The sequence below is a fragment of the Mirounga leonina genome, unplaced genomic scaffold (assembly GCF_011800145.1).
Source record: "Mirounga leonina isolate KUSES-001 unplaced genomic scaffold, KU_Mleo_1.0 Mir_154, whole genome shotgun sequence".
Lineage (NCBI taxonomy): Eukaryota > Metazoa > Chordata > Mammalia > Carnivora > Phocidae > Mirounga > Mirounga leonina.
In genome coordinates, this window is record NW_023270389.1 from 39,612,340 (window position 1) to 39,639,141 (window position 26,802).

The following is a 26,802-nucleotide window of genomic DNA, read 5'->3' on the forward strand; positions in this document are numbered from 1 at the left end:
TTCAGTTAGGCTCCTTGGAGATGGCTGTATTTTTATTGTAGATTTCTTTTACATAAAACAATTCAGTGGTCAAACCAAGAGTCTGGTCAGAAGGAAGCCCTAGAATAGTCTTTCCAGGAGAGATCTATCTGACTGGTTGTGGGAAATGTTTTAATTGTATAGATCCTCCTTTTCCTGTAGAACCTACTTTTCTTAACTGGTGTTAAGTTGGATTGGACTGAAAATGATCTGAGTCATCTGAACATGTTCTTCCTCATCTTATATTTGGTTTGACATCATTTGAATGAGTTGGAGTAGTAGACTGAGGGAGGCAATTCTTACCGGTTTTAATCCAGTCTCCTATTCAAAGACCTTTTCTCTCTCATTTCCCTTTTGCCATGGATACCCCACAGGCTACGTAGCCTCTGCCCTTCATGCCTCTCTCTATTTGTAGACTACACATACAAGTTCTCATTCAAGTTTTACTGAAAGCTGTCAAACATAGTAATCGCTCACCCTCATTTAGCTCCTACTATATTCAGACACTTCTGCGTCTCAACTATTTGACTTACATTTTGAAAATACTCCTCAGATACGTATATCCTGAATTCTCTATTATTTTTAGATGATGGCAATATTTTCAGTATTGACAGTGAACATGCCAGCAGATGTCGTTGTCCCAGCTACCGCATTGCCTGTTCCTACACAAGATCACTTTCACTTCACTCTTGTCTTTGTGCCACAGAGTTCTAAGAGGTACTAAAAAATCTTAAGCAATTCCCATTTCCCTAGGGTTTTAAAAGAAGAGCTCTAGGTTGTCTAGGAGGTAGCATCAGATAGGATGTGTTTTAAACTCCCGTTGAGCACTTTTCTAGAGGTGTCATCCTGAACAAGTATCTTGGCTCTCTAAGCCTTCAGTGATATCTCTGGAATGCAGAAAGAATATCTACCAAACAGGGTTGCTGTGAAGAGTAAAGAGATAATCCCTATAAAGCAGTTAGGATGTCACAGAGTTTGTTTGCTGTTGTTCGTATTCGCGCCCTTCCCCCCCACCCCCACCCCATCCCTTTATTGGGCTGAAGTATCTGATTCAGGCAGTTCCATTCTTTGCATCTGAAGCCGTGTGGTGGGTTTGGGGCAGGGGGGAAAATGCCTGGAATTTCAGGACAATGCTGGAGGAAACCCGGTGTGAATTTGAAAATGGTCTCACTGTTCTGTACTACCTTGATTTATTCATAACTGTGAAAATAACTTGAAGGTCATGGCAGGTAGAGACAATCTGGAGGTGGAGACTGATCATTTTTGCTCTGTTGTTTTTGGAATGGATACAGACAGAGCTCAGCAATGACCTAATCTTTTTCTTTCCACCCCACAGAGGAATCTCTTTTAGCTTTATTAATATTCACCGCTGATGAGAATCTTTGCTTTTTAAAAATCTCAAGTATTTTTGTGCTTATTCAGAAGTCTGTTATTTTCATATCACTCATCTTTAGAACCCCATGGCTTTAATAAATTATTTTATTCTCTTTGAATAATGTTTCTTCTGATAAAAGTTTATAATGGCATGGTTTCAAGGATCAAGATCAGTATTTAAATAGGGAGGAAGGCAAATGAGCCAGTAATCTTATATTAGAATTACATTTCATTCATGTGATTCTTGTAAATTTCCACGTGTTCTTCCCACATTTATTTGCCCATTTAATGATCCCTTAAAACTTCATGAGTAGGTATATTAGGCAGTAATATCACAGCATTAAGGATTAGGGAGCTGACACCCAGCAGTCCCAGTGACTTACGCCAGACAGCATTATGAGGATGAGAGTTCAGGTGTTCAGAACCTTGATCTGCTATTATTCCCAGGAGTCTTGGCTGGGTTTAGCATTTTTCAGTGCTAAGAGGGGAGTTAGAAGTTCAGTCCTAGTGTTGGTGGAGAAGGACTTCTGGATTCCTTTTATGAAGAGCAGGGAAGGAGGAAGAAATGTGTAGTCAGACTGTAAGGTCGGGTACAGTTAATCTAATTTGGCCTCAGGCCCCAGGTTATTAATTACACCTCTGGATGGGTTATGGTAACCTCATAACAAGCTGTGCTTGCATCACAGGGTGGGGTAAGCGAGGGAGGGGAGAGAAGAGAACAGAGCTTTGAGGCTCCTGGGAGCAGTTGCTTCTTGTACTACATGGTCCCAGCTGTTCTTTCCCTCTGAGTGCTGTCTTGACATCGGCCGTCCAAGGCAAGATAGAGGATTGAGGAGGGGGCAGAGCTATCAAGACAAAGGAACCTAAATGGCTAAAGTATTTTGAACACTTTGATTTTCAACATCCATTATATTTAAGGTAGTGTGATGTCAATACAGAAAAACATGGTAACACTGAAGTTTCAAAAGTCGTGAATACCATTAACCATAGTCAACATTTAATGAGCAGTGACTATGTACAAGGCACTGTTCTAAGCTTTTACGTGTATTGTCTCATTTAATTCTCAAGTAACCATAGGAGGTAAGTGCCTTATTAACTGCATTTAAGTTAGGTGCAGACTGAGGCAGAAGGAGCTTAATTTTCCAAGAGAACAAAGTGCTAGAGTGCACTGTTATTTAAACCTAAGTGGACAGACTCCAAAGCTTAGGCTCTTAGCTCCTGTGTTACTGCCTCTAAAAACATTAATAAACATGAAGTTTGCTGTAAAGCTTCCTGTTATTCCATGTATTAGAGTGGAATAAATATCAAATTACAGTCCTCTGTACATAGTGATGTATATTATATGACCTATCTCTTCCTCCATATAAGAATGGGGAATATATAACCTGAGGTGGGGTTTTTTTTTTTTAAGATTTTATTTATTTATTTGAGAGAGAGAATGAGAGAGAGCGAGCACATGAGAGGGGGGAGGGCCAGAGGGAGAAGCAGACTCCCTGCCAAGCAGGGAGCCCGATGCGGGACTCGATCCTGGGACTCCAGGATCATGACCTGAGCCGAAGGCAGTCGCTCAACCGACTGAGCCACCCAGGCGCCCGAGGTGGTTTTTTTTTTTTTTTTTTTTTTTTTTTTTTGAGAGAGAGTATGTGTGCATAGGCAAGGGTTGGGGAGAGGGATGGGAGTGGGAGAGTGAGAGAGAATCCCAGGGAGACTCCACACTCAGCACAGAGACCAATGCTGGGCTCAATCTCATAACCCCAAGGTTATGACCGGAGCTGAACTCGAGTCTGATGCTTAACCGACGGAGCCACCCAGGTGCCCCTATAACCTTGGTTTTAATATTCTTTCTGGAGAACACTTCCTGGTTTTCTCCTATTTGAATGTGGCAAACCAGTAGAGAGTCATGGTTACGTTGGATATGGCTGATTGTCAATCTAGTCACTTTCGTATTTGCTGAAGCAGTTCTGCGATTAAAAAGCTAGAGCAAAATCTATGATCTGTACATTGATAATTATTTTCTCACTTGAGCCCCACAACCCCTGAGGTAGGTAGGGAAGGTATTCTGTCTGTTTTTGGGTGAAAAAATGGACACATTTGCATGAGGTCATGTGGTCTCGGGCCTGGATTTTTGGAGTCCTCCTCCTGAGGAGATTATATTCTCTCTGTGCTGTTCCTTCTTCTCAGTTTGGTTTTTACTCCTTCGTTCAGTGGCGTTTGTTGAGCACGTTCAATGTGTTGACCTTCGTACTGGGTATTGGGGCAAGTAAAACGATCAGAAAAAACATCTTCAGGCACTCCCTCCTTCAAAGTCAGGTGGAGGAGACCACCGTAAACATAGCCACAGAGGCACCTGGGTGGCTCAGTCGGTTAAGCTTCTGCCTTCAGGTCAGGTCATGATCTCAGGGTCCTGGGATCGAGCCCTGCATCGGGCTCCCTGCGCCCCTCCCCCCGTTCATGCTTTCTCTCTCTCTTTCTCAAATAAATAAAATCTTAAAAAAAAAAAAATCACAGCTACTTGAAGTTCTTAGAGATTAGAGCTAGACTACTGAGGAGGAAATGAACCACTTAATGAGAGATAGGAAGACACAGAGAAGAGGTAAAAGAGAAACTGGATGTTAAGTGTGGAATCAGAGTATTTGGTAGAGGGAGGCAAGGGGATCAGCAGATTTGCTAGGCAGAAGGAGCATGATGTGCTCCAGTAACTGAATTATCTAGATTGAGGAGCAGGGGCATCAGCAAGTTTAACAAAGGAGAACAGGGTCTCCTGTACCATACCAGGGATGTGGGCTTTCTCCTGAGCCTGTTCTCCACTTGGGGTAGATATACCATTGGGGCATTTGGTTGTTTTCCAGGGGATACCTGGCCTTCCTAGAATGCCAGTGAAATTTCAGAACAAAACCAAAAACATTGTTTTGTATTAATTATATAATCATTCATTCATCCAAAAATATGTATTGAATTCCTGCTATGTGCATTGTCCCAGGCACAGAAATATGGTGGAGAATAAAACAGATGAAAGTTCTTGCCCTTGGGGAGGTTCCTTCCATCCTGCTGAGGGAAGACAGTATGTTAGATAGTGATAAGTCTCAGGAGAAAAAATAAAGCAGTAAAAAAGGATAGGAAATGTTGGGTGTATTGGTGATTAATTTTACATAAGGTCACTGGGGAAGCATCACTGATAAGGTGACCTTTTTTTTTCTAAATTTTATTTTATTGTGTTATGTTAGTCACCATAAATACATCATTGGTTTTTGATGTAGTGTTCCATGATTCATTGTTTTCATATAAAACCCAGTGCTCCATGCAGTACATACCCTCCTTAATACCCATCACTGGGCTAACCCATCCCCCCATGCCCCTCTCCTCTAAAACCCGCAGTTTGTTTCTCAGAGTCCATAGTCTCTCATGATTTATCTCTCCCTCCGATTTCCCCCCTTTCATTTTTCCCTTCCATCTCCTAATGTCCTCCATGCTATTCCTTATGTTCCACAAATAAGTGAAACCATATGATAATTGACTTCCTCTGCTTGACTTATTTCACTTAACATAGTCTCCTCCAGTCCCATCCATGTTGATATAAAAGTTGGGTATTCATCCTTTCTGATGGCTGAGTACTATTCCATTGTATATATGGACCACATCTTCTTTATCCATTCATCTGTTGAAGGGCATCTCGGCTCTTTCCACAGTTTGGCTATTGCAGACATTGCTGCTATGAACATTGGGGTGCATATGGCCCTTCTTTTCACTACATCTGTGTCTTTGGGGTAAATACCCAGGAGTGCAATTGCTGGGTCATAGGGTAGCTCTATATTTAACTTTTTGAGGCACCTCCACACTGTTTTCCAAAGTGGCTGTACCAACTTGCATTCCCACCAACAGTATAAGAGGGTTCCCCTTTCTCCACAACCTCTCCAACATTTGTTGTTTCTTTCCCTGTCCATTTTTGCCATTCTAACTGGTATAAGGTATTTCAATGTGGTTTTGATTTGAATTTCCCTGATGGCTAATGATGATGAACAAAAAACAAATAAGTCAAAAAATGTGTAGAAGACATGAACAGACACTTCTCTGAAGATGACATACAAATGGCTAACAGACACATGATAAGCGACTTTTGAGTATAAAGGGAGTAAGGAAAGTAGCCGGGTGGCTGTCTAGGGAACAACACTCAGACAGAGAGAGATCCACAGTAGAGAGGCCCTCCCTGAAGAGAGAGTGCCCCTGGCAGGGACGGGAACAGCAAGGATGCTAGGAGGGAGTGGTACAAGATGACATCAGGCAGGTAACGAGGGCCAAGTCCTGTAGGGCCTTGTAAGTTATAATATAGAGTCGGCTTTCTGGTGCAGATGAGTGTCCTGCGCTGGCTTGTTTCCCCAGGATCACTCTGGCTGCTGAGTTGAGGAGGGACTGCAGCTGGCCGCGGACAGAAACAGGGGGAACTGTTATTTGGCTGTTGTGATAATCCTGGTGATAGATGAGGGGGGCTTGAACCAAGGTGGTGGCAGTGGGAGCTTTGAAACATGGTCAGATTCTGGGTATATTTTAGAAGGAGAGCCAATGGGATTTACCAGTGGACAAGATTGCAGGGCAACGGTGAGGAGTCAAAGAAAAACACCAAAAAGTTTTGTCCTGGGCAACTAGAAGAGTACAGTTCCCACTTTCCTGACATGAGGAAGAGCAGAGGAGGCACTCGTGAGGGGAGGATGTCAGGCTCTTAGTGTTGGGCATTGCATTAAGAGTGGCAGTTAGACAGGGTTCAATTATTGAGCGAGATTCACAGGATCCAAAAGTAAGAAGAACTTCAGATCTCCATTGCAGGAAAATGATAGAACATACCAATAGCACCCAATAAAGATGTGCACCCAGGGCAAAGTTTGCATCAGAGCCAAGGCCTCCCTCTGCCAGGCCATGCCAGGACATACTTCTCTCTTTGATCAGAGCCACCCACATGTGCATGGGATACCTCAGAACCAGGGAGCCCGAGATGACCTCTTGGCTGGGATTTCTGCTACCCTGCTGGTCACAAAGGCATGTTCCTGCCAAGTAGCCAGCCTCAGTGGCAGAGCTTTCTGAGAGTCTCACCAAGACCAGGTGCAAATCATCCATCATGCTGTTATCGATAAACAGTGTGACAAGCTGGTCCTAACCTCGCAGACACTCAACCGGCCATAGTTATAAAACAACACTCTGGGTCAACATGTCTCACGATTTTACCAGGGGACAGTTCCGTGCAGGGACTTCAGCAAAACAGCCTTGGCAAATTCCAGCCAGCACAGCCATGTTAAATTTGAGATGCCAATAACTAGTCCAGAGAACTTCTAAAAGGGCTTTCTTTTCTTATCAGTGCCTTTACTCTTCTTATCCTCTGGATTAATCTCTGGAAAAAGCACTGCAGATAATAGAATGTGTAAACTTCTTGGATGTGTGACAACATAGTAGGTTGGATTATTTTAGCAGATTAATTAGGAGCCATTTAAAAGACCAGCTCTTTTATTTTATTTTAAATCTCTTTCAAAATGATGATTATTCAGGAATGCTGTCTTGAGAATTCAAGTCAAGAGGGACTTATGTATCAAGGGAGCTACAGAAGTCTTAAGAAAGCTTTGTCCATTTCTAGTTTCCCCAGGCCTCTCCCACATACTACTGTCCTAGTGAACAAACATGTTTGCCTCCCTTTCCTGTCCATATGTTCATGCTGTCTTGACTTGCAGAGTGTCGTATATAAGTACATCAAATAACAATTGAAATATTTTCATACACTGTTTCCTAACTATGCTTAGGTTTTTATAATAAAGCATTTAAGTAGTTTGTCAGGAGATGATTTTATCTCCAAAGTCTATATGAAGATTAACTAGTTAATATTGGTGAAAGTAAGAAAGAAAGAGAGAGAGAGAGAAGGAGAAGGAGAGGGAGAAAGAAAAAGAAAAGTGCTATGTGAGTATTGTATATTAATAAAATACTCCTCAAACTGATGTGATTAAAAAGCAATATTACTTAAAAACATCGGAGGGGGAGACGAACCATGAAAGACTGTGGACTCTGAGAAACAAACTGAGGGTTCTAGCTGGGGAGATGGGTTAGCCTGGTGATGGGTGTTAAAGAGGGCACTTATTGAATGGAGCACTGGGTGTTAGACACAATGAATCATGGAACACTACATCAAAAAATTAATTAAAGAAAACAATGGCTAGAACATTATTTGATGGCTGGAATGGTTATTTGAGAATGAGAGAAAGTACTATCCATATGCATTGGAAGACAGTGAAGAGTATTTTTTGACTGAGGATTTATTTAGTCTAAGCTAAAAACAGGACACAAATGTAAAGCTCAAATACTATTAGAAATTTGACCAGTGTAGATCTGTTAATAGCTATTAGGATGATGGCTTTAAAATTCTTAGAACATGTTTGTATTTAATCATAGATTTGTGCTCTTACACTTCAAGATATATTATTTAATTCCCACATCTCTTAGATATATATATTTTTTAGTTCACACTTGTAAAATGTTCAGCAAGAGACAAAATGGCACCTTGGTCAGATTCTTTCTTTTGACTCCATCTCCAGTGCCTTCCTCGTAGACAGGAATATGTGCAACACAATGTCTAATGGTAATAGCTAGCCAATAAATTTTTTAAAATTTTTTTTTAAAGATTTTATTTATTTGTTTGACAGAGAGCACAAGCAGGGTGAGTGGCAGGCAGAGGCAGAGGGAGAAGCAGGCTCCCCGCAGAGCAGGGAGCCCGATGCGGGACTCGATCCCAGGACCCTGGGACCATGACCTGAGCCGAAGGCAGTCTCTTAACCGACTGAGCCACCCAGGCACCCCTAGCCAATAAATTTTTAGTCCAAGTCTGCATCTTTCTAGAAGTACTGCCATATACATTCTCTCTCGTTTGGTCAGGAAGCAGGTTAGGCTTCATCCTCTCCCTTTTGCAGGTAAATAAACTGAGGGACAGAATGTTTAACCCAAATCCCTCTTAGCCTTTTTAGCTTGAGATGTTCCAAGTTGCACAGCAAGCATTAAGATAGCAGAGCTGCTGTTCAGGTGACTCTAGAGCTTGTTTCCCCTGTACCGAAAGACTTCTCTAGAAACTACATTATTTTGTTGTGTTTTCTCAACCTGGGCTCCTCTCGTATTCCTACCAAGCAAATCAGATTTCCAGCCCTTGCGCCTAGGATGCACTCTCTGCATTTTGAGTTGCTGGTGCATCTTCTTGCTCTGGGCTCCTACTAGCAAAGGTCAGCAGTGGAAGACCCAGCAGGTCTGTAGTTGTGAGTGCAAAGTATATAGTCGTGGAAAACTAGAGCCCAATAAGGAGGCCCCAAATGAGCAACTAAAATATTATGCTTAAACTCGTATGGCGGGGCGCTAGTCATGCCGAGGCATGAACAGGTGATGTAAATCAGGGAAGGCGATTTCAAGCTGGAGAATTCTTACCTGGAAGGAAGAGATGGATCGAGGAGAAGGAAGGAGGAGGAGCAAAGGGAAATAGTCGCAGGGACACAACAAGTTAACATTCTTCTTGTAGGATTACAAGAGTTTTTACCCCCTTCTTGCTTTCTGATGTTCACAAAGTAACAAAAGTGTCCTGTACAAAATCCAAGTAATATAAGAAGGTACAAAGAAAAGAGCAAATATCTGAAATCCCTCTACCTAGAGTTGGCCAAGACCTCTCATGTATGTGTGTGCGTGTGTGTGTGTTTACACACACATACAGACATACATATTTCCACACAGAATTTTATATGCGTGGGATCACGTATGCGTGTCATTTTACCACCTCCATTTTTTGCTTAGTGTTGTGTAGGGGATGCTTTGGGAATATTTCAAGTCTTGACTTTAGATATTGTTTAAATATCCACATAGTTTAGGTAATATCCTTATCAGTAAGAGAATTAGATGATATTTTTAAATCTCTTTCAGCTGTTTCTCTGCCCTTTATTTTTATGAACATTTGTATATCTTGGCTGGATCAAGAACAGTAAACAGGAGTTCATCTAGCTCAGTATTTCTGCCCTTAACTATGCTACCAAGGGACATTTGAAAACAGTACGAGAGTTCCCTTTATAAAACCAGCTTTAGAAGGGATGACTGTACCCTGAGCATCATGACATTATGAAAAATCTGGCATGGATCTAATATTCATAAACTTACTTCTCTGGACTGTTTGCATTTGACCACATTTCAGCATGTACCTTCTCTTGATATGTGTCATGCCTGCTTCTCAATAAAGTTTCTCTTTTCATTTGACCTTTCATAAAATTACATCCTTTTTAAAGTTTTAGGCCATTTGCCTGGTGAATTTTGTGAACTAAGTCACGTAATTCCCTTCTAAAGATAGCCACCTTACCTTTCTTATTTTTATCCCCTACCACATGTAGAATTCATTCTCAGTCAGCTCCTTAGGCATTGATAATCTACGATGATGTGTGTCTTGGGTCCCTGCTTTCTTAATAGTCTTGTTTTGTAATCTCTTCCTTAGCACTTAGAGTGGCCCCTTGATTATTTTACTTATCTTTTTTTGAACTGCTTTCTGCTCAGTTAAAACTTTGGTAAGTGTCGATTTGAGCTGTGGGCAGTATTCCAGAAGAGGAGGGATCATACTTTTGCACAAGAGTAGCTTCCTGTTTTAATTCTTTCTTTTTCCTTTTCTTCCCCCCTGTTTTATTTCTATTACCTCTCTGGTGATGTCTGGTGTTTTCTGTGTTGGCGTTGTTGGATAATGTCCTCAGGCAGAGTTCCAGGGACTCCAGAGGCTTCTTCTAGGTTATTGAAAACACTATTTGAAAAGGGGAGCCTGGTTTATTTTTCTCCCAAATCCATTAGTTTTCACTTAATGAGAATGAATCTCAACCCTCATTTGTACTTTGCATGCCTTTTCACCCAGGCTTGCGAGGTTTTAAAAATTTAATTGAACATTGGCATTTCACGATCTTCAGGATCATGATGATATTCCCACACTTTTTAGTGTTGAATTAAAATATTGCATAATAGATACCTAGATTTACATTGATCCCTTTAAATATGTATTTATTTAATATACATTTTTAAAAACCATTAAAACCTCTTATTTAAAGATTTTATTTATTTAGAGAGAGTATGTGCAAGCAGGGGGAGGGGCAAGGCAAGAGGGAGAGAAAAAAAAGACTCCAGAAGACTCCACGCTGAGCCTGGAGCCTGACACAGGGCTCGATCCTACAACCCTGAGATCATGTCCTGAGCTGAAAGCAAGGGTTGGACACTTAATCGACTGAGCCACCCAGGTGCCCCTGTAACCAAACATTTTTATATAATGGATCAATTTTTATCAGTCTTCAGTATATAATGTTTTTATGACTACTTAACATTTTGTGAATTCATTTTCTTATGTTCTTATGTACTCCCCATACAATACCTATTTGACTGGTAAAACATAGTTTCTCTATGTAGAATGGCTGTATTTTCCCCCTACGATCAGTTAGCTTGCATGTGTATTCAGAAGTATCCTTTATTGCTTTCATTTCATATTGCCTTTAGTTTTTCTCAGAAAACTCCAGTTTAATTAGAATTTATTATTATATGTGATAGAGCTCTAATTAGCTCTATAATAATGTTGAGTAAAAATGCCAGTATTTGAAGACTGTTATGTTGAAAAGTATATGTTCCTTTTAGGGGTATCTAAGGAATTTCCCAGATGCTTGTGAAGTATAATGTGTTCTCTGGTGCTGAAACAGTGAAGGGAGCTTTGAGAAATAAGCAAAGCAATGAACATCAGGACTGTGAAAAAGGAAAAGAATCTCCGTAGACACCATCACATGATCACATGGCTTACATTGATGCACATTGCAGGGAAAAGAGCCTTTAACTCTTAAATTTTCTATTTTTAGGGTCCCAGCATAGTTTCTTGACTATTGTAAAGTTCCTTTTTTACAGTTACACATCTGTTCTTATTTTGCTAAAACTCACTTAGAGGAATATGGGGATTCATCAGAAACTCATAATTGCTAAAACAGGACGTGTTCCTCTTGAACAAATGAAAAAGTCTCCCTTCCTGTCACTATTATTCATATATTATAGAGGTTGGTTAGAAAAGATTTGATCTAAGTGACAGATACAATGGATATGAAATGCTTTGGATATGAAATGCTTTCAGCACCAGGGTGATATTAATGGTACCAGGGAAGTGGATTCTGAAATTTATAGGTGAAAAGGCACTTGTTTCTGTCCATTTAGATATTTTGGTGTTAACCCTGAGAGCAGAGATACCTCACTTCTCCTCTAGATTCAAAGGGGAGTTCTCAGGGAGGTCTTCTGTTAACCCAAGAGTCATCATGCTGTGGATCTGTGGTGCTGTGTGTGTTCCCATCAGGATGACAGTGTGGTCAGGATTCACTAACAGATTTCCAAGCAGGGCAAGCCCATATAGACTAGAAAAGAGAAGCAGAGTCATTACATGGATTTAGAGTTCTTATATTTTATTTTGCATGGAGAATAAAGGGAAGGTCTTATTTTCTTTAAAATGGCCATGGAAATGCTTACAAACTAGGATCTTTAATGGGCAGCATATTTTCATACAGCAGCATCTCATATGATCAGGCCCTAGGTGTTTCTTAAGCAAAGAAGCTAGTGAATATGGCAAATGTCTTCTTACCCTTGACGTTAAAGCTTGCTTTGGAGATTGTGTTTCTTTTAGGTAAAACAAAATTTACACTGTTAATTGCATAACAGTCCATAAGAGAATTTAAATATTCCTGGGCGAATAAAATAAAATTTTGTATGACAAACGTACATTTAATCATGGGACAAAATAGCTTATCATTCATACAAGAAAAAAAGAGAATCGATCTATGACATAGTTTTCTGAATCTGATTTTTTTTTTTTTTTGGACATTTGGCCACACACTGAACATTCTGAGTTCTTTTTCTGAATCCTCCTCACTCAGAAATATTTTTGTGTTCACCTATCATGTTCAGATAACATATTAGTGCTTGTAGAGACCTGAGGTAAGACAGTTGGTGGGAAGGTCTATTCCTCTAAAGGAAGAAGTAGTTAAAATGCACATTCATTCATTCATTTATTTTGTATGTAATGTGTTTTGAAAGAAATTGTGCCAAGCAGGGGGTATAATCCACACAGATTATGACACAGCAGGACTGACAAGAGTCGTATTTTCATGAAGCTGCTATGCTAGAGTTAGTAACTACAAAGAAACGCCTGAACAACATAATTTCAGACAGTGCAGATGTTCTGAAGACTAAACATTGGCCTCATGAGACAGAATGATGAGGCGGGGCTCCTCTAGAATGGCTGTGTTCAGATGAGCTTTCCCTTGGAGAGGGGATATTCGGGATGAAGTCTGAATGAGGGAGAGTTAGTCATGTGAAGATCTTTAGGGGTGCGGGGAAGTGTTCCAGGAAGAGAAGGCAGCAAATGCAGAGGTGAGAGCATTCTTGGTGTGTTCTAGGGCCCATGCAAACACTGGTGTGGTTAGGACATCATTAGTGATGTGAGGGAAGCAGGCCAGACCTTGTAGGCTTGATAAGCAGTCTAGGATTTATGTGCAATGGGAGATCAACAAATAGAAAATTTTAGAAGGAAACAGTATGTCATATTTGTGCTAGGTCAATAGTCTGATGACTTGGTAGGGAGATGAGAGCAAATAAAAATAGAAAGATTAGTTGAAGACGTTTTAATGAAAGTTGATTTTTGGAAAGAATCTTAAAGAGTTAGTCTGAGAGGGGACAGACAGGGTTTGGGCTGGTAGGAGAAGACTCCTCTCTTCTCAGCTTTCAGGAAGAGGTGCTCAAGGGTGATGATCCAGGTAATGTGTGTACTTTTGGGGAAGATAAAGAGAGAAGGGAGGTGGCTGGTTGAGGGTTCTGAAGTTGATACTAGATGTTCAATTCAATATGTCTAAGATTCCTTGAGAAGAAGATAATTTTAATGAGCACAGATAATTGCTAGATGAATCTTTTGCATGGGCTCTGTGTTGCAGAAGCATTTATTTTAATTTTTTCAAAATAAATTCTCTTTTAGGATAAAAGATTTTTTATTTTACTATCTTTTAAAATTTGTTTTTTTAATTTAAACCCTTCCATAACCCGATTGATATTTTTGGGCATGTTACAGCTTACATGTGACTATAAATGATTGGGTAATTACTTTTCCCTTAATAAATATAGATTTTCCCTTTTATTCTCTGGTTAACAAGTTCCAAAGCTTCACACACAATGTTTTCATTTCTGGAAGATGTTTTATCAGATGATGACATTTGGCTCTTGCTTTGAGCTGGCCTGAAAATCTATTTCATGAGGCTAGTTTTAAATGATTTGGTTTAATTAAAATTGTCAATAATCTTATTTTATAATAATGATGTCATTCTTGAGGCATATTTTTCTTAGATGCTGTACTGTGCTGTTATGCAAAAAGTATTTTTTAATAGGACAGGAACTCCTGCCTTATTTTCCCATTACTCAGCACCTCACGACCTTATTATTTCTTGATCTGCAGAGAGCTTGTGTGTATGTTTGGGTGTTTGCATTTGTGTTTCATTCATGTGATTCTTTCCTGATGCAGGATTACATTGTTTCAGGTAGCCTTCTTGATAGGGACCTAAATGAGATTCCCTTCTTCTTGAGGGAGAAGAAAAAAAAAAAATAAGTTACTCTCATCTATAGGATGAGATATGAGTCTTAGAGTCTAAAAGAAAATGCGAAGAAGAAGCACAAGGGGTAAATGTATCTAAAAGGGAGGGAGTTATAGAAAGCATCAGCAAAACTTTATCATAATGCATTTTGAATTGTTTGCATAGAACATTTTAAGGAATACACTCATTGAATTTAGAACGTGGAATCTACAGTACCTATTGCTTCATCAAACTCTGTTATTTCAGAACTAAGAAAACAAACTATTAAATCATTTTCCTAAGACTGTACTACTAGTTAGTGAAAGAGCAACCACTGGGTCCATGACTTCTAGTTCACCAAACTTGTCCCTTCCTCCAGTTTCTCTTTTTTTCCCCTCACTCTTGTAAATATCAACATGTTGCTAAGATCAGGGCTGCTATTCTAACATTTTTTATTTTGCTGAAGTAAGTGATCAAGATATTTTATTCTTTGCCCTCTGGAGCTGCACTTTGCCTACAGTCTGTGGACCCACAGAGATATGACTCATGCTTCTGTATTTATCACCTCAGGTTTCCTGCTACCATTGCTTTGCTGCCTCTTAATGCATGAATGAAAATCTCAGAATTTTAAGATTAGGGAAATCCTGAATCTGGAGGAAAATGAAAGTGAGCAGTGTCCTCATGAAACTTCTGGCCACCAAAGTTGCCAGATGAAGTTATACATGGGTTTTTTCAAGATTAAGCCTTTCAATGAAAGGGTGATAAACCAAAATGCATTAGGAAAAGAGAAGCAAAACAACTTAGATTTTTTTTTTTAATTTTGTCTGATAAATGAATGGAAATTCCATGAATTCCACCCGTTAAATGAATATTTATTGAATTCTTACTGTTGCATACCTGGCCCTGTATTAGACTATGGGTTTTTTTTCCCCTCTCAAAATTATATTTTATAATACATATTTTATATCCTTGTTGTCTCACTTTGTCGTATGTGATATATATATCTCTTTAACTATAGATTTATGGAATCCCTTTTTAAAGGCTTTGTAGTAAGCCATTTTATAGATGTATTTAGTCTTTTAAAACTATTCTTCGACGTCAGGGATTTTATCTTTTATTTCATTCTTTTATTGTGGTAAATAACATTTGAGATCTACCCTGTTAACAAATTTTTAAGTGCATAGTAAAGTATTGTTAACTATAAGCACAATATTGTACAGCAGATTTCATCTTCCTTCACTGAAACTCTATACACGTCAAACAGCAGCTCCACATTTTCCCCTCCCCCCAGCCCCTGGCAGACATCATTCTACCTTCTGCTTCTTTTTTGTTTTGTTTTTTTATTATGTTATGTTAATCACCATACATTACATCATTAGTTTTTGATGTATTGTTCCATGATTCATTGTTTGCGTATAACATCCAGTGCTCTATTCAGTACGTGCCCTCTTTAATACCCATCATCAGTCTAACCCATCCTCCCACCCCCCTCCCCTGTAGAACCCTCAGTTTGTTTCTCAGAGTCCATAGTCTCTCCTACCTTCTGTTTCTATGACTTTGACTACTTTAGATACCTCATATAAATGGAATCATTAAGCGTTTGTCCTGTTGTGACTGGCTTATTTCACTTAGCATAATGTCCTCAAAGCTTCATCCATGTTGTAGGGTGTAACAGGATTTCCTTCTTTTTTAAGGCTGGATAATATTCCATTGTATGTATGTTCCATATTTTCTTTATCCATTGGTCCATTGATAGACATTTCAATTCTTTTTACCTCTTGACTATTGTGAAGAATACTATAATGAACATGCAAATATTTCTTTGAGATCCTCTTTTCAATTCTTTTGGATAAATATTTGGAAGTGGGATTATTGTACCAGAAGCTAGTTCTATTTTTAATTTTTGAGGAACATCCTTACTATTTTCTATAGCGGCTGCTCCATTTTAGATTCCTACCAATAGTGCTCAAGTGTTCCAGTTTCTCTAAGTCTTTGCTAGCTCTTGTTTTGTTCTGTTTTTTGTTTGTTTTGATAATGGCCATCCTACGAGATATAAGGTGATACCTTATTGTGGTTTTGATTTGCATTTCCCTGATGATGAGCGATGTTGAGCATTTTTTCATATTCCTGTTGACCATTTTTATATTATTTTCTGATAAATGTCTAATCAAGTCCTTTGCTCATTTCTTTTTATTCAAGTTATTTGGGGTTTTTTGCTATTGAGTTGTAGGAATTCCTTATATATTTTGGATATAATTAGCCTTTTTTCAGATATATGGCTTGCAAATATTTTCTCCCATTCTATAGGTTTACTTTTCACTCCATGGATTGTTTGCTTTGCTGGGAAGCTTTTTAATTTAATGAAGTCCCACTTGTCTATTTTTTCTTTGTTGCCTGCACTTTTGGCAACATTTCCAAGAAACAGTGCCAAGACCAGTGTTATGAAGCTTGTCTCCTATGTTTTATTCCAAGAGTTTTATAGTTTCAGGTCTTACACTTAAGTCTTTAATCCATTTTGAGTTGATGTTTGTATATGATGCAAGATAAAGGTCCAGTTTTATTCTCTTGTACATAGATGTTCAGTTTTCCCAGCACTATTTACTAAAGAAACTATCCTTTCCCCATTTATAATCTTGATAGTCTTGTTGAAGATCATTTGACCATATTTGACCATATATGTATGGATTTATTTCTGGGCTCTGTTCTGTAATGTTGGTCTATATGTGTCTTTGTGCCAGTACCATACTATTTTGATTAATGTAGCTTTGTAATATGTTTTGAAATCAGGAAGTATGAGGCCTTCGGCTTTGTTCTTTCTCAAGATTGTTTTAGCTATGTGGGGTCCTTTGTAGTTCCATATGATTTTTAGGATTTTTTTCCTGCAAAAACTGCCATTCAGATTTTGATGGGGATTGCATTGAATCTGTAGATCATTTGGGGCAATATGGACATTTTAACAATATAACGTCTTCTAATCCATGATCCTAGGATTCCTTTCTATTTGTCTTCTTTAATTTCTTTAAGCAAATGTAATATTTTATTATACAAATTATTCACTTCTTTGGTTACATTTACTCTTAAGTATTTTATTCCTTTTGATGCTATTGTAAATGGAAATGTTTTCTTAATTTCCTTTTGAATTGTTCACTATTAGTATAGAAACACACTGATTCTTCTGTTGATTTTGTATTCTGTAACTTTGCTGAATTAATTTCTTAACATATAAGATCATGTAATTTGAACAGAGATACTTTTACTTCTTCCTTTCCAATCTGAATGCCTTGTATTTCTTTTTCTTGCTTAGTTGCTCTAGCAAGGACTTCTAGTAGTATGTTGAATAGAAGTAGTCAGAGTGAGTTTTATGCTTTGTTCCTGATCTTAGAAGAAAACTTTGTTTTTCATTGTTGAGTATAGTATTAGGAGTGGACTTTTCATATGTGGCCTGTATTATGTTGAGGTAATCTTCTTCTACTTCTAGTTTGATGAGAATTTTTATCATAAAGGGTATTGAATTTTGTCAAATGCTTTTCCTCTAGAGATGATCATGTGATTTTTATCCTTTGTTCTGTCAATGCAGTGTATCATACTGATGAATTTTCATGTACTGAAACATCTTTGCATCACAGCAATAGATCCCAATTGGTCATGGTGTATGATCCTTTTAATGTGCTGTTGAATTCAATTTGCAAGTATTTTGTTGAAGATGTTTGCATCTATATTTATCAGGGATCTTGGCCTGTAGTTTTTGTTTTTGTTTTTGTTTTTGTAGTGTCTTTGTCTGGCTTTGATATCAGAGTAATGCTGCTTTTGTAAAATGAATTTGGAAAAGTTCCCTCTTTTTCAATTTTTTGAAAGAGTCTGAGAAGGATTTGTGTTAATTCTTTGTGGTAGAATTCATCAGTGAATCCTCTGGTCCTCAGCTTTTCTTTGTTGGGAGGTTTTGATTACTGATTCAATCTTCATACTAATTTAGGTATGTATGTATTTTGTTTTCTCATGATTTAGTGTTGGTAGATTGTTTCTAGGAATTTATTTCTTCTAAGTTGAGAATAATTTTTCATAGTAATCTCTTTTAATCCTTTGTATATCTGTGGCATTGGTTGTGATGTTTACTCTTTTATTTCTGATTTTATTTAATTTGAGATTTCTTACTTTTTTCTTCATCTAACAAGGTTTGTCCATTTCTTTTATCTTTTCAAAAAAAACTCTTATTTTTGTTATTTTAATTCTCTACTTCACTTATTTCTGCTCTAATCTTTATTATTTCCTTCTTTCTGGTAACTTTGAGTTTAGTTTGTTCTTTTTCTGGTTCTTTGAAGTGGAAAGTTAGGTTCTTTATTTGAGATCTTTCTTTTTTTAATATAGTTTACCACTGTAGACTTTCCTCTTAGTACTATTTTGCTACAGCTCATATGTTCTATTATGTTATGTTTTCTTTTTTTTTTTAAGATTTTATTTATTTGCTAGAGAGAGAGAGTGCAGCTGAGAGAGAATGAGCAAGAGTACAAGCAGGGGGAGCTGCAGGCAGAGGGAGAGCTGAGTAAGGAGCCCAATGCGGGACTTGATCCCAGGACCCTGGGATCATGACCTGAGCCGAAGGCAGCCGCTTAACCGAATGAGCCACCCAGGAGTCCCTTAGGCTTTGTTTTCATTTCCATTTGTCTCAGGACATTTTCTTTTCTTTTTTTTTTTTTTTCTTTAGATTTTATTTATTTATTTGACAGAGAGATAGATAGCAAGAGCAGGAACACAAGCAGGGGGAGTGGGAGAGGGAGAAGCAGGCTTCCTGCCGAGCAAGGAGCCTGATGCAGGGCTTTATCCCAGGACCCTGGGATCATGACCTGAGCTGAAGGCAAACACTTAACGATTGAGCCACCTAGGCACCCCTCAGGACATTTTCTAATTTCTCTTTTTGATTCTTCTTTGACCCATTGGTTGTCTAGGAGTGTGTTGTTTAATTTCCACATAATTGTGAATTTTCCAGCTTTCCTACTGCTGTTGATTTCTAGTTTCATTCAGAAAATAGAAAAGATCCTTGGTCAGAAAAGATACTTGGTAGGATTTCAGTCTTCTTGAATTTGTTAAGACTTTTTTTGCAACCTAACATGTGATCTGTTCTGGAGAAGGTTCCATGTGTGCTTGAGAAAAACATGTGTTTTTTGTTTTTTTGTACTTTCTGTTGAGTGATATGTTCTATATATGTCTGTTAGGCCCATTTGGGTTACATGTTGTTCATGTCCTCTGTTTCCTTATTGGTCTTTTGTCTGGGTATTCAATCCACTATTGAAAGTGGGGCATTGAAAACTCCTGCTATAACAGTGTTGCTGTCTATTTCTCTTTTCAGTCCTGTCAGTGGTTGTTTGATATATTTGGGCACTCTGATGTTGGGTGCATATATATTTATAATTCTTACATCTTCTTATGGAATTTTTATCATTTTATAATGCCCTTCTTTGTTGTTTGTGACAGTTTTTGAATTAAAATCTATATTGTCTGATAAAAGCATGACCACACATGCTGTCTTTTGGTTACCATTTGCATGGAAAATCTGTTTTCTACTTTTTCATTTTCAACCTAGGTACCACCTTAAATCTAAAGTAGCTTCTTATTAACAGAATGTTATTGTCGAATTTTTTTTAAAAAATCCATTCAGCCACTCTCTATCTTTTGACTATATCTTTGAATCCATCTACATTTAAGATAATTATTGATAGGAAAGAACTTACTATTAATATTTTGTTAATTGTATCCTGTTTGTCTTATAACTTTTTTGTTACTCTTTTCATCTTTTGCCGTCGTCTTTGTTTTGGCTGATTTTTTTTTTGGTAATGATATTTTTTTTTATTTCTTTCTCTTTCTTTTGAAAATCTTCTATAGGTATTTTCTTTGTGGTTTTCATGGTTTTTATATAAAATATCTTGTCATTACAAGACTAATTTAAGCTGATAACAACTTAATTTCAATTACGTACCAAACTCTTCCTTTTCTCCCACCCCCCAACCACTTGGTGTTATTGAGGTCACAAATTACATTTTTTATTTTGTATCCATGAATATATCTTTTAGTTATAGTTATTTTTTATACTCTTATGTTTTAACCTCTACATCAGAATTAAAAATGATTTATTCATCACCGTTACAGTTCAATAGTACTCACTATTTATCAACCTATTTACCTTTACCAGTTAAGTTTATACTTTTGTGTGCTTTCTTTCTTGTTCCTCTTTAACATCCTTTTACTTTAACTTGAAGGACTCCCTTTAACATCTCTCATAAGGCAGGTGAAGGGGTGATGTACTCCATAAGCTTTTGTTTATTTGGGAAAGTATGTTTCATTTTTGAAGTATAGTTTTACCAGGTATAGTACACTTGGGTGGCAATTTTTTCTTTCAGCACTTTGAATATATCATCCCATTCTTTTCTGCCCTGCAAGTCTTCTGCTGAGAAATATGCTAATATATAAAATAAATATTAAAATAAAATTATGGGGGCACGCTTGCATGTGTTGAGTCACTTTCCTCTTGCTGCTTTTAAAGTTCCCTCTTTGTCTTTGACTTTTGACAATTTGATCATATGTATCTTGGTGTGGACTTCTGTAATTCATTCTATTTGGAGTCTTTTGGTCTTCTTGAATCTGCATGTCCATTTTCTTCTTCAGATTTAGGAAGTTTTCAGCCATTATTTCTTCAAATAAGCTCTTTGCCTCTTTCTTTCTTCTACATCTGGGACTTTGGGTGTATATTGGTGTGCTTGATGGTAGTCCATAAATCCCTTAAACTTTCTTCACTCTTTTTCATCTCTCTCTCTCTCTCTCTTTTTTTTTTTTTTTTTTATTTGACTGGATAATTTCAAATGTCTTGCCTTGGAGTTCCCTGGTTCTGCTGCTCAATCATGTCTGCTGTTGAATTCTTCTAGAAATTTTCCAGTTGGGTTATTGTATTCTCCGGCTCCTAAGTTTCTGTTTGGTTCTTTTCTATATTTTCCATCTCTTTGTCTATTTTCTCATTGTTTTCTGAGCCCATTGAACATCTTTGCAATGGTTCTTTTCAATTCTTTGAGGTAATTCATATACCTTTGTTTCTGGACATTTATTTTGTTCCTTTGATTGAACCATGCTTCCCTGTTTCTTCATATGCCTTATAACTTTGTGTTGTGATCTACCCATTTGATAAAGCAGCCACCTCTCTCAATCTTTACAAACTGACTATGTATAGAGAAAAGCTTTCTCCAATCAGCCCAGCTTGAGATTCTGCAGGCCTCTTAGACTTTTTCTGTGGATGTGTTTCTCTGGACTTGTGCATGTAAATTCCCAATTACATGGATTTGCCAGTTTCTTTTTTCAGGAGCTTGTAATCTCTTGCTACCTCTGGTGTCTGTCTGCAGTATTGCAGTTTTTCCAGAGCTGCTGCAAGCCTCCCAGGTTTTTGTTATTCTCTGTGGTCCTGAGGTTTTCAGAGTAGGCTGCATCCCCATCAGTCTGTGCTTTGAGTTGGGCAAGACAAAAACCAATCCTTTGGGTAGCCTCTCCAAAAATCAGAGTGTTGAACATATGCTCCACTCTTTCCTTCTCCCCTGAGAGAGAGGTTGCCAAGCTCTATTGGCCTCTGCCTGCTACACCCTGGGTCCTCTGGAGCAGATGCAAGCTGCCCAGGTCACTTGTGTTCTCACTGTCCCCCAGGCATCTTAGAGTGTGCCAAGCCCCATCAGTGCTCTGACATAGGCAAGGCAAAAAACAATCCCCTTGGGCAGTGCCCCCAAACATTTGATGCATGTTCCAACTCTTGCCTCCCCAGGGAGAAGCTGGGGGCTGGGAGTTTTCTCCCTATTGGACCATGCTGAACTGTGGAAGGACTATTGTGAATAAGGGCCATGAATTTTTCTACCAGCTTTGATGTGACTGGTTTTGTGCTCATTTGGAGTTCAGGAGCCTCTTAACCGATTTCTGGATTTCTCATTAAGGGAATTGGTCTGTGCATTGTTGAACCAGTATCTCTGTTGGAGGAGGAGGATCTGGGGCTTCCTCTTTCACCATTTTGCTGATATCCCCTCCCTTGAGGTTATGGGTTTTATGAACAACTCAAGTAAGGTTCTTATAATTATAGAAACAAAAAAAATTAAACTAATAGACATATAAGGTAATTTCAAACAATTCTAAGTGTTTTGAAGAAGTAATATAGGTTACATGATAGAGAATTGCTGCCTTGGCTAATTAAATTAGGAAATGAAGGAATTCAGGTATTTTAGCACAACCTGAAAGATAGTCACCTGTGCATAGACGTGTGAATACCTGGGGGAAGGCATTCCAGGTAGAGAGGAGAGCAAGTACATGATCTGACTTATGACTTAAAGGGATCACTCTGGTTACCCTGTGAGGAATAGATGTAGGTGGGCAAAGTCAGAACCCTGGTGGAACCTGGTAGTCTAGATGAGGACAGAAGCAGTGGATGTGATGAGATGTGGTCAAGGGATATTTTGAAGGTAAATCTAATGGGATTTGATATGAGGTGTGAGAGAAAAAAGTGAAGAATGACTCATAGGTTTTGGGCCTTAAGAACTGGAAAAATAAAGTTGCCAGTTAATGACAAGAGTAAAATTCAGGTGAATCAGGCTTTAGGGAGGAGCTCAGGGTTCAATTTGGCATATGATTGCTTTGAATTGCCTTTCAGACATCCAGGTAGGGAAGTAGTCCCAAATGAATAATACATTTGGGGGTTATCACACATTGATGATATTTAGAGCCTTGAGTTCAAATGAAATCACTTAGGAGTGTGGACGGATGGAGGACAGAACCATAGGCTCAAAGGTGAGGGGGATGAAACATCATTCAGGGAGACTGGAGGAAAGCTAGAGAGTGTGGTGTTCTGTGGGTCAAGTGAAGACATGCTGTAAGGTGGAAGAGATTAGTTGTGTTAAGTGCTACTGCAGTGTCTTACTCTCTTCACCATGACCTGTAGTGTGTAGTTAGCGCTCTATCCTGTGTGTTCACAATAGTGATCATTTGCGTACTTAGAAATCAGTAAACACAAAATATGCCACGAACAATTCTTGAGCAGTTGGCATTACACTAGACACATACACCGTGTGTGACATACACACTGAAGACAAGACCTGATGACCGTTTGGGATACATTATACACATATGGATAAAATAAACAAGATGTTCACCCAGCTTCAAACTTATGAATGGATTCTTTTAAAAATTTTATTTATAAATGTATTTATTGCTTGGGAGTTTCCATATGTTTTCACATAAAAATAATACTATAAATGACAACTATGTCCAATGCTAGGCAACCAAAGCTCTAATACAACTAAACTGTATCACCAAGATGAGATAGTGGTTTGCCAGGTTAATTATTGTGTTTACTTATTTTGAACTTCAGCCTCTCTATGCCTCAGCTTTTGTGGAAGGTAAATAATATATATGTGATTCCTGTTAAGTGATACCATATTGATAATATTCACAGGGTTAATTTTATGAGATGGTGAAGCACCTCAGATCTTGCACAGCCGGTTTCAAATAGTTACTTAAGGAGACAAAGCTACCCTACAGGTCACCCAATAGGTGCACAGCAGGTGATTAAAAATAAAAAGTGAGTGACATTCAGATCTGTTCAGTCATCTCCTGATGCCAACACTCTGGACCCTTCAGAGACTACATGTTGCTTTAATGTGATTATGCATTTCTCTCTCTCCCTGCCCAATTTAAACCTATCATGCTCATTCCACCAGCATAAACACATGCTTGGTTGGAAAGAGTTTGGGAGCAGAAGTGAAGATCACTAAGGATGTTGGGCCAACTTGATACCTCTCCAGGCATTTGACCCATCCCCCACTAAATGGGGGCAATGGCATCTTCATACTCTCAGCCTCCGAGCAGAGAAGACCCTCCAGTCTTGTGCTTATCATGTGCATTTTGGAGTATCTTCTCTTTCATAGGTTGCTGTGCTCTGAAATGCTCTTGAGATTGATATCCTTGTGTGAATGAAGTTGAACAATATAGCATATGTGAATGACTAATGTAGAAAACATGAGGAAAGATGCCAGGCTCATTTTCAGTGCTGATGGTTGTGATGTAACACTCTTAAATCAGTCTGAGAAGTGCCCAAGGAAGGGGCTTAATTGCATTTTTGTGCAGTAACTACTGGACAGGTGTCAAAGGGTAGCTCTATCATTCCAGTTGGCTTAGAAAAATATAAGAAATTCTATCAGGTTCCTGTTTCTCAAGAAAATGGATTTCAACCAATTCAATATTTGCTATGACTGGTGAGTGTATGGGTGTGTAATTGAGAAATACGGGGAAAACTTGGAGGAAAGCTAAGGATGGGTATGAATCACTATGTTTGGGGAAGTTATTCATATACTATTTTTGCCGTCTTGATTTTGTGACATTGAGCCAAGAAATATAAACATATTAAGCAGTTTCGCCAGACTTCCTTTTCTCTGTGTAATGTTAGCAAGTCATTAGTAAACTTACTCTGCAGTGTATTAAGAAATTTTGCCTGGAACCTGAAAGCGTAGCAATTTCTTTTAGACTTACTAATGGCTATGAGTCAACTCAGTTGAAGTAAGAAATACATAAATTTTCGGGGGGGGGGGGGCCTGAAACAGAGGAACTGCCAATCAGAATGTTACTGAAATGTTTTAGTATTGTGATATTTTGCCTTTACTGATGGCTGATTTGGGTTATGGGAAGTTTGATTTATTCAAACACAAATTTGATTAGCTGGCCACGTTGTTGGTTGTGTGTGTGTGTGTGTGTGTGTGTGTGTACAGAGCCTGAGATTTTCAATCCTTGCTATGATCTTTTAGTTACAAATTCAGAAAGGGCAAGGGAAAAAATCATTTGTTTTTAAAACGTATAATAAAAAAAAGTTGCCTTTCTGTGGAAACTTGAATAATTTCCCCATTTCCCCTGTGATTTCTTTTATATAGGTATAAAGCACGTTTTAGTTTAAATTTGTATCTGTTATGGAAATATAGGCTTAAGTGTACTGGAAAATCAAATTAATAGAGATCAGTGGCATTTTACTGAAAAAGCCATCAGAATCTCTAAATTTGGGAATTCTGTGGATGCATGTAATTGACAGAGGAAAGCTCCCTTTGCTCCATTTTGGGATGTTTTTTTCTCATCAGTTTAGAACTTCAGGCCTTAAAACAGTGCATGAATAAATGCTGGTTAGTGTTGTATGCCCTAGGCAAAATGGTATAAAAATATTGTCTTACATGCTGTATCTTCTTGATCTCAGTTTTCTGCCTACTCAAATCCTATTTTAAGGACAACCTCTTTTAAAAGAGCTTCCTAGATAGAGTGACTATGACTTGAATTAAGTTCCTATCTGATTCTTTTAGAACTGTCTCTTCTTTGTTATCTAACTAACATTTATCTTTTCCTCTCTACTTGCTCTTTTGTTTCTTGTCGACTTCTTCTTCTACCTCCTTCTTTCTCCATATTTTCCTATTCTTCTTTAATCTCTTTTCCACTACCAATGCTGAGATGAGGTGGAAGGGGCCAAAAAGATAGACAGAGACTAATATTCTGATTGAATATTAATATACCATAGAATAATATGGAATCCAGGAAAACATGGAAAAATGCACATCTGGGGAAATGTTTGCTTCACATGTATGCTTGCTTCACATGTATTTTCCTGGCTCTCCAGAGTTACAAGGACTCAAGGGTCTTAAGCATATTTTATCCTTTCTACACCACAGTGGCATTTCACACCGGGCTCAAAGAAGAACGGAATTTTAGTGTTTCACATTCAGCCCTTGTCTGATGTATAAATCATCTCTATAAAAACTTTGCAAATGGTCATTTGACCTTGGATACAGTGATACAAATTTATTCATTAATAGAGGGTTGGTTATGTAAACTATTTTACATGTAACTACTCAGTGATGTATCGATGACTAAGAAGTAAGATATTAATGTCTTCAAAATGCTTGGAGCATGTTTATGTTATAGGGAAATAGTTGAAAGCACACTTAATGATTATAACTATTAACAGAACCAAAAATGGAATATATGCATTTTGCAAAAACTGTTTTAGGGCCTGTGAGTGATTTTTTTTTTATTCTTATGTTAATCCCCATACATTACATCATTAGTTTTAGATGTAGTGTTCCATGATTCATTGTTAGTGCATAACACCCAGTGCTCCATGCAGAATGTGCCCTCTTTAATACCCACCACCAGGCTAACCCATCCTCCCACCCCCCTCCCCTCTAGAACCCTCAGTTTGTTTTTCAGAGTCCATCGTCTCTCATGGTTCGTCTACCCCTCCGATTTCCCCCGCTTCATTCTTCCCCTCACGCTACCTTCTTCTTCTTCTTCTTTTTTTTTTTCTTAACATATATTGCATTATTTGTTTCAGAGGTACAGATCTGAGATTCAACAGTCTTGCACAATTCACAGCGCTCACCAGAGCACATACCCTCCCCAGTGTCTATCACCCAGTCACCCCATCCCTCCCACCCCACCCCCGACTCCAGCAACCCTCAGTTTGTTTCCTGCAATTAAGAATTCCTCATATCAGTGAGATCATATGATACATGTCTTTCTCTGTTTGACTTATTGTGAGTGATCTTTTTTATTCTTATTTTTCCAAATGTCCAGTAATTTGTATATTCATGTTAGGATTAAAAATATCTTCCAAAGTGGATATAGTCAGGGAAGACAACTCTAATAACCAAACAGTTTGCCTCTTGCTCTGGGCTCTGTGGGTGACATCCATCTTTAACTCTCTGTTCTTTCCTACTCTGGATTTTAAGCTTCTGTTTCTACTAATAGGAAATAAATT

General features: G+C 38.3%; 1 protein-coding gene across 2 annotated transcripts in view; it reads left to right on the forward strand.

Moving 5' to 3' along the window:
- Positions 1-26,802, forward strand: part of KCNK2 (potassium two pore domain channel subfamily K member 2) — a 216,144-nt gene that overhangs the window by 74,084 nt on the left and 115,258 nt on the right. The gene's annotated exons all lie outside the window — the stretch shown is intronic.